Raw genomic sequence first — 8834 nt, forward strand, 5'->3', positions numbered from 1 at the left:
AAAACAAAAGTAAATGCACGAAAAATACCAAATGAAGTCACAAATTGTTGAAATTTTGTGAGGTTCCTTTGAATGGTGCATTTTGAACACACAAAAAGTATGGAGTTCAAATAAGTTCAAAAAAATGAAATCCCTTTGTAAGAGATGAGTTCTCGTTCGAAACCGTGATACTTCGAGAGAGATTGTCCGTTTTGTACACGAAGTGCATCCAGTTTTTGTCGTAGCCCTCTCAACATTTTAACACATTCTATGTGGGTGAAATGATAATAACATGCCAACTTTCAACATATTCAGAGTTCATTTGTAGTGCTTTTCAATTTCAGGGTCAACTAGCCCAAAAAAACAAAAGTAAATGCACGAAAAATACCAAATTAAGTCAGAAATTGTTGAAAATTTGTGATGTGCCTTTGAATGGTGCATTTTAAACACACAAAAGTATGGAGTTCAAATAAGTTCAAAAAATAAAATCCCTTTGTAAGAGATTAGTTCTCGTTCGAAACCGTGATACTTCGAGAGAGATTGTCCGTTTTGTACACGAACTGCATCCAGTTTTTGTCGTAGCCCTCTCAACTTTTTAACACATGCTATGTGGGTGAAATGATGATAGCATGCCAACTTTCAACATTTTCAGAGTTCATTTCAAACACTTTTCAATTTTAGGGTCAACTAGCCCAAAAAACAAAAGTAAATGCACGAAAAATACCAAATTAAGTCAAAAGTTGTTGAAAATTTGTGATGTGCCTTTGAATGGTGCATTTTAAACACACAAAAAGTATGGAGTTCAAATAAGTTCAAAAATGAAATCCCTTTGTAATAGATGAGTTCTCGTTCGAAACCCTCATACTATGTGGGTGAAATGATGATACAATGCCAACTTTCAACATTTTCAGAGTTCATTTGTAGTGCTTTTCAATTTTAGGGTCAACTAGCTCCAAAAAAAAAGAAAGTAAATGCATGAAAAATACCAAATAATAGTTTGGATAGTCAAAATAATTAATTTTGAAAATAGAAAATAGTTTTGAATTATTTATTCAATTTCAAACACTTTTCTTTATCATAGTTTTGTCAAATTCTCAAATATGCAAAAAGAATTTTAATAAACATAGTTTTTAATCGAAAATAACAAAATAGTTAATAGTTTGGATAGTCAAAATAATTAATTTTTAAAATAGAAAATAGTTTTGAATTATTTATTCAATTTCAAACACTTTTCATTATCATAGTTTTGTCAAATTCTCAAATATGCAAAAAGATTTTTAATAAACATAGTTTTTAATTGAAAATAACAAAATAGTTAATAGTTTGGATAGTCAAAATAATTAATTTTGAAAATAGAAAATAGTTTTGAATTATTTATTCAATTTCAAACACTTTTCTTTATCATAGTTTTGTCAAATTTTCAAATATGCAAAAAGAATTTTAATAAACATAGTTTTCAATTAAAAATAACAAAATAGTTAATAGTTTGGATAGTCAAAATAATTAATTTTGAAAATATAAAATAGTTTTGAATTATTTATGCAATTTCAAATACTTTTCATTTTCATAGTTTTGTCAAATTCTCAAATATGCAAAAAGAATTTTAATGAACATAGTTTTTATTTGAAAATAACAAAATAGTTAATAGTTTGGATAGTCGAAATAATTAATTTTGAAAATAGAAAATAGTTTTGAATTATTTATTCCATTTCAAACACTTTTCATTTTCATAGTTTTGTCAAATTCTCAAATATGCAAAAAGAATTTTAATAAACATAGTTTTCAATTGAAAATAACAAAATAGTTAATAGTTTGGATAGTCAAAATAATTAAGTTTTAAAATAGAAAATAGTTTTGAATTATTTATTCAATTTCAAACACTTTTCACTTTCATAGTTTTGTCAAATTCTCAAATATGCAAAAAGAATTTTTAATAAACATAGTTTTTAATTGAAAATAACAAAATAGTTAATAGTTTGGATAGTCAAAATAATTAATTTTGAAAATAGAAAAAAAATGAAACTATATGAGAATTTATAGAGAAAATTCAACCTAAATTCAAAGTGACCTCACTTTGAATTGAGGTTGAATTTTCTCCATAATTTCAAATATAGTTTCAATTTTTAAATTTACAATCTGTTTAGGCCCGTAAGCCTGCTTTAGAGAGGAGCTCGACACGGTTGGGACAACGGGGCTTATAAACCAGTGGCGGCTCCTCTCGACAAGCGAGGTGGGACTAAACTTTGGAATGCCGCCAGCCCAAGCCTTTAGTCCCGGTTCGTGGCACGAACCGGGACTAAAGACCACCTTTAGTCCCGGGTAGAGCCACGACCCGGGACTAAAGCCCCTCGCATGCCGCCTGCCGAAAAGGGGTCTTTAGCCCCGGGTCGTGGCTAGACCCGGGACTAAAGGGTGTCTTTAGTCCCGGCTCGAGCCCCGACCCGAGACTAAAGATCCTACTATATATACGGCCCCGACGAAAATCCAAATCCAAACACCCATTTCGTTCTCTTCTTCCTCTCGCTCGCCTCTCCTGCCCGGCGCGGCACCGGACGAACTGCTCGACGCCGCCAGGCTGCCCGCCGTCGCCGTCGCCCTGTCGTCCTCCTCGCCGGTGTCGGACCCCCTCCCCTCCCACTCCGGTAAGCCCCCCGCCCCCTCCTCCCCATGCCAAACACGAAGGACGAGCCGCCGGCGCCCGCCGGCGGGGACGCCACCGCCGTCGTCGTGTCGGTGAGGAGGAGAAGTAGAAGAAGAGGAGGAGGAGAAGTAGAAGAAGAGGAGGAAAAGAAGATTTTTTTGTCATTTAATTCCTATTGTTATTAGGTTTGTGCTAGATTATTAGGGTTAGTAATATTTAGAATTAGGTTAGGGTTACAAGAAGAAGAAAGATGAACAAAAATAAGAAAATAAGATTAGGAAAAAGGAAAATAAGAAGAGGAGGAGAAGAAAAGAAGAAAAAGGAGAATAAGAAGAGGAGGAGAGGAGAAGAACAGGAAAAATAGAAGAAGATGAGAAGTAGAAGAAGAGAAGTTGAAGAAAAATAGGAGAAGAAGAAGCGGAGAAGAAAATAAGAAAGAAGAAGAAGAAGAAGAAGAAGAAGAAGACATTTCTACATATATAGATGCTTAATTAGTGTTTTTTAGATTATTGCTTAATTTTGCTATTGTATATGCTTAAGTGTTATTTGTAGAATATTTGGTGAATTTAGGGTTAGGTAGAAGAAGAGGAGAAGAAAAGGAAGAAGAGGAGGAGGAGAAGTAGAAGAAGAGGAGGAGGAGTAGAAGAAGAGGAGAAGAAAAGGAAGAAGAAGAGGAGGAGAAGAAGATTTTTTTTGTCATTTAATTCCTATTGTTATTAGGTTTGTGCTAGATTATTAGGGTTAGTAATATTTAGAATTAGGTTAGGGTTACAAGAAGAAGAAAGATGAACAAAAATAAGAAAATAAGATTAGGAAAAAGGAAAATAAGAAGAGGAGGAAAAGAAAAGAAGAAAAAGGAGAATAAGAAGAGGAGGAGAGGAGAAGAAGAGGAAAAATAGAAGAAGAGGAGAAGTAGAAGAAGAGAAGTTGAAGAAAAGTAGGAGAAGAAGAAGCGGAGAAGAAAATAAGAAAGAAGAAGAAGAAGAAGAAGAAGAAGAAGAAGAAGACATTTCTACGTATGTAGATGCTTAATTAGTGTTTTTTAGATTATTGCTTAATTTTGCTATTGTATATGCTTAAGTGTTATTTGTAGAATATTTGGTGAATTTAGGGTTAGGTAGGTTAGTGTTAAATAGGTTATTTGTGTTATTTTTGTGTTATTTAAATTTGTGCTATTAGGATTAGGTAGTTAGTGTTAATAATAGGTTATTGTCAATATATAGTTGAACTAGTTGATTTAATAAAACTTTTTTCAATATATAGTTGAACTAGTTGATTTAATAAAACTACTTTATTTTACTATATATACAATTAGTTTATTTTTAGCAAGAAAATTAATAGAACTAGTTTATTTTTAGTTCATTTTACGATGCCTATCCCGCATCCTCGTCGTCGACTCGGCGGAGGACACCTGCTTGATCAGAGGGGCCATGTCCGGGACTAGGCTCCGCCCGGCTGGTATTGGGAGGTGCTACCTTCCGGGGGGCGTAGGTTGGTGAGGAGCCAGCCCGTTCTTGACCCGATCCTTGTTTGGTGGCGCTCGCGTGGGCCAGTGACGGTGCCGAGGCTTCCGGACACCGCGGAGGTGGTACGTCACCGTGTCAGCGAGGAGGATGAGCACGTCCGTCGCTACATGGTTGCGTTGGAGGGAAGGTTCGACCATACCTGGCAGGTTCTTCAGGGATCTCACTGGAGCTATGATCCTGTGATGGTTCCTTCTCTTCGGGTGTCCACCGCCCGCGACGATACCCGTCGGGCGCTACGGTTCTAGTTGTATTAGTGATGCTATATGTATGATAGTATTCGAGGAGTATTAGTGATAATATTCGACGATGTACGGACACAAGAGATGATGTAGTTTTGCTTATAATTGAATGCATGCTAATTTGAATACTACTTTATTTTACGATTTGGTTTTGCTTATTGAATGCTCAAATTGGAAAAGTACTCCTACTTTGAATACTATGCAGAAATCTAGGAGTCCCGGGTGGAGCCACGACCCGGGACTAAAGTTGTTTTGGAACGGAGTTCCTGATAGAATAATTATTTTTTGGTACAAAGTTCAACAAAGTCCTTTGACACTAGACAATGTGACATATAGAAGGGTAGATGAGATCAGGAAAAATAGGATCATTTTCTACACATCTAGAATGTCGCCATTTTGTTAAATCCTTAAAGGTTAAGAGAATCCGTTAGACATATTTTAGAGTTTAGGTTCTAGCCAAGACCCGGGACTAAAGGTCCTCCTATATAAAACGACACTTCGAAGTTTCCAACCCCTCTTATATAGTTTGTTAGTTTATTAGTTAATCAAATGTCCGTTTTTTGCAGAACTATGGATCCACATATCAGGAACCTCGAAGAGGAAGAACTTCTCGAAGATATAATCAAAGACGACCCCGACGTTGAACCAGCTGAATCTCCATCGTCATATCTAAACCACTCCAGATATGGAATGGAGGTCGACCGACACGAAGATGAAGCCGATGGGGCAGGAGATAGGTCCAATGACGGACAAGGTGATAGCTCCACTGATGGAGAACCGGTGGAGAAATAATAAAGTCCGGCGAGGTATACATATGAAGTTCGACAATCACTTGTAATATGTGAAAAATATTGGAGATAGCTCTATATTGTATACATATACATCCATTTGACGAATGTTTCTCCCTCTTAGGCCTCCACATCGAGCAAAGCTACGAAACGAGGCCCGACTAAAAAGTTGGATGCACGGACGCATTACACCTTTGAGGTGATATTGCCTACGGGCGAACCCAAGCTTCCTAAGAATGCTGCTGACACATTCAAGAAGCAATGCGGAGTTCTCGTTAGGGATCACGTCCCGATCAGCGTTCGGGAGTGGAACAAGCGCAAAGGGGCAGTCGATAGTGACTATGTCGCCGAAAGGTACAAAGATAATCTTTGGAATGATCTCATGTCACATTTCAACCTGCCAGAATGTGAGAATGAAGACGCTGCAAAAAAACTGAGGGCCAAAGTCAAGCAGTGGACTCTAAAGAAGATGGCCGAACTGTTCCGTAGCTCGAAGAAGAAGCTATGGAAAAACTATCGGAAGACAAAGAAAGTGCCAGTATTCGAGGGGTATCTAGCCAAGCAGGCGAATCACTGGAAGGCATTTCAAGAGTACAAGGAGTCAGAAGATGCCAAGGCATTATCAGAAAAGAACAAGAAAAATGCCGACAAGAACAAATATCACCACACGCTGGGGCCAGGGGGCTATGAGACTGCCATCCCAAAGTGGGATAAGAAAGAGCAAGATCTGCTAGCTAAAGGCATCATACCTGAACCACTCCGTGATGAGTGGGAATTGAGAGCAAAAAATTGGTTCCTTGCGCATGGTGGTTCGTACGACGAAGAAACAGGGGACCTCATCTGAAGTGACGGTCTTAGGATACCCAGGGAGAATTGGAAAAAGATAGTGAAATAAATTAAGGAGGGAAAAAGATAGTTCACTGCAGATAGAGAGAAAGATTTGCTCACACTGGTCCTCGGCAATGACGAACATGGAGGACGAACGCGAGGCTTCGGTCCTTCTTACCCGTGGTGGCTTGGGTTTGCCAGAGAACAAGACACTTACAGAAGCCGAGAGAGAGCAAAGAAGCGACATCAGGATGAGGAGAATGACAAGTTCAACCAGTTGCTTGCCAGGATTAATGAGCAACAGAAGCAGATTGATGAGCTTAGAGGAGTAGCGCGCCAGGAAGATCCTGCACTCGATATTACCGGCGCCCCATCTAAGCGGAAAAGCAGTGTGGCTGAATCTAAGGCCCCGCCCGACGATGTACGAAGAATGATAGAGGGCGGTCCCGGCTACCACGTGGATGGAATCAAGGAGTCAACATCATGTGAACTCCATCAGAAATTCAAGAACATATCCATGAAGGTGGCCGTCGGACAAGCTTTACCTTCTGGCCCTGATGCACGCTGGCATGGCCGTGAGATTCCAGCTGGCTTTGCTAAAGTCGGGGTGGATGAAATCATGGCGGGGTTTCATGATATGGAGCACGACATAGCTGGACCCGAAGATGAGAGGACACTCGGAGAAGTACTGGGTGGAGTCATCCTATGGGACAAGAACTACATCAAGCTTCCAGGCTCGGCCCCAAGGACAACACCGCCTCCGAGTCATCGCAGGTCACCTACACCTCCATCACCTCCAAGCCCTCCACATGACGACGGCCAGCACAACACGAGTCCATCTCGATCACCGCCGCCGGACTTGGGTCGTCCGTCTCCGCCGCCGCCCGCTCCGGATACTAAGAGGAAGCGTGCCAGCAAGAATGCTACATCGATGATTTCTAAGCGACGGAGCTCCCCAAAGCGCAAACTATCGCCCCTCCCAAAGGTACCTCATGCTAATCTTCCTATCAGACCATATGATCGTACCGCCGAGGAAAACTCCAGGATAGCAAAGGAACATTATGATGCGTAGATGAAAAAGAAGGAACCCGAGCCCCGCCCGGAATACACCGAGAAGCAAATAGCATATGCAAAATACTTCACGACCCTTCCATCACAGTATGACTTACACCATAAGCCTGATGACTATACACGCACATTGCAGAAGGAAGGGCAAAAGAGCAAATCATGTGAAAGTGCAAGTGGGAGCTAATCAAGTTCAACTACAAGCAAAAAAAGATCAGACATTCCTCAGCTTGGACAACAGGCCAAACAGTCGATCCCACCCCTCAGGGTGTTAGCCGAGAATGTTCCCTCTCTGGTGCAGGGGCAAGATTTGGAATTAGCAAAGAAGTGGGCGGATGAATGGGGTATCCCGGTTGAAGACGTACGTTCTGGCTTCCCAAGATGACAGGTTACCCAAGGCTGTGGTAGCCCCTAAGCCACAGTTTGTCATGGGAGCGCCTTTGGTCAGCAAAGATGATCTCCCAACAAATATGCGTTACTCGCATACATGGTACTTAAGTGAATCAAAGAATGAGAGAACGGTGATTGTGGCGAGTGTCCCACGGGAGTACTACGGCTTCCGCCCCGAAGAAATCCATATCGACTTTGATGAACTCTTCCAGATGTACAATGCCGACGCCCTCGACAAATCGCTTATGAGTTGCTATTGTCTGTAAGTTTTCCAATTCGTTGTCTACATATAACTTGTTTAGTTATTTCAATTCATTGTCTACATATAACTTGTACTCTATTATGCAGAATGAAGATTCTGGAATGTAAAAGTAGGAACATCCTAAATATTGGGTTTATTGACCCAGATAAAATACATATAGCGACGCTAACTGATAAGCCCAAGGAGACGGAGGAAAACCTTCTAAGGTTTCTAACAGATCAAAATTTCTGTGACCACATACTGTTTCCATACAACTTCAAGTGAGGGTCTTTACTCTGTTGTGTCCATTCACTTCTAAGTGTAATTGATAAGTTACTGACATATATATATATATATATATATATATATATATATATATATACATACATGTGCAGCTTCCATTGGATTCTGTTGGACATTCAAATTGATAAGGGAAGAGTTGATGCCTTCGACCCATTATCGAGACCCTTGGAACAGTTCCAAAGTCTGCAGGACATGCTCCAAGGGTAATATCAATCATTCTTGTGCTCTATCGGTCTCTTTCGATGATTTTATGATATATCAATTAATGAAAAACTTAGCAAATCATTTTCCTTGTCGGGCAGGGTTTGGAAGCGGTTCAAGTGCGTGACTCCCGGTATCGAGCATGAGAAGCTGACCTTTAGAGCGGCTCAGGTAAGTAGTAGTATGATATACTTCTATTTTCAATATATTTATGATGCTAGATTATTATTTTGATTATATATATTCTATTCTCGTAAATTGCGACCAACAGCCATGGGGGACGCATCTATGCGGATACTATGTTTGCGAGACCATTCGCACGTTTACCTCTGAGCACAAGGATTACAGATACGACGTAAGCAATTAACATTCACACCTCTATTTTTACCCGTCATTCTTTGTTATCATGATTGATATTCATATTCATCTCCTCTTCTTATATAGTACACGGCCATGAGGGAGAAGTCCCTATCAGAGCATCGCGCGATTGCTGGTGTAGAGGAGCTTGCGACCTTTCTAAGGACGGAAGCTATAGATGACAAAGGACGATTTAGTGTAGCTAGGGGCCATTACTGATGTTGGTCCATGTAATCGAATAGACGGGCTCTAGTCCCGATAATTCAGATCTCCATA

This window comes from Hordeum vulgare, chromosome 5H (genome assembly GCF_904849725.1).
Source record: "Hordeum vulgare subsp. vulgare chromosome 5H, MorexV3_pseudomolecules_assembly, whole genome shotgun sequence".
Classification (NCBI taxonomy): Eukaryota; Viridiplantae; Streptophyta; class Magnoliopsida; order Poales; family Poaceae; genus Hordeum; species Hordeum vulgare.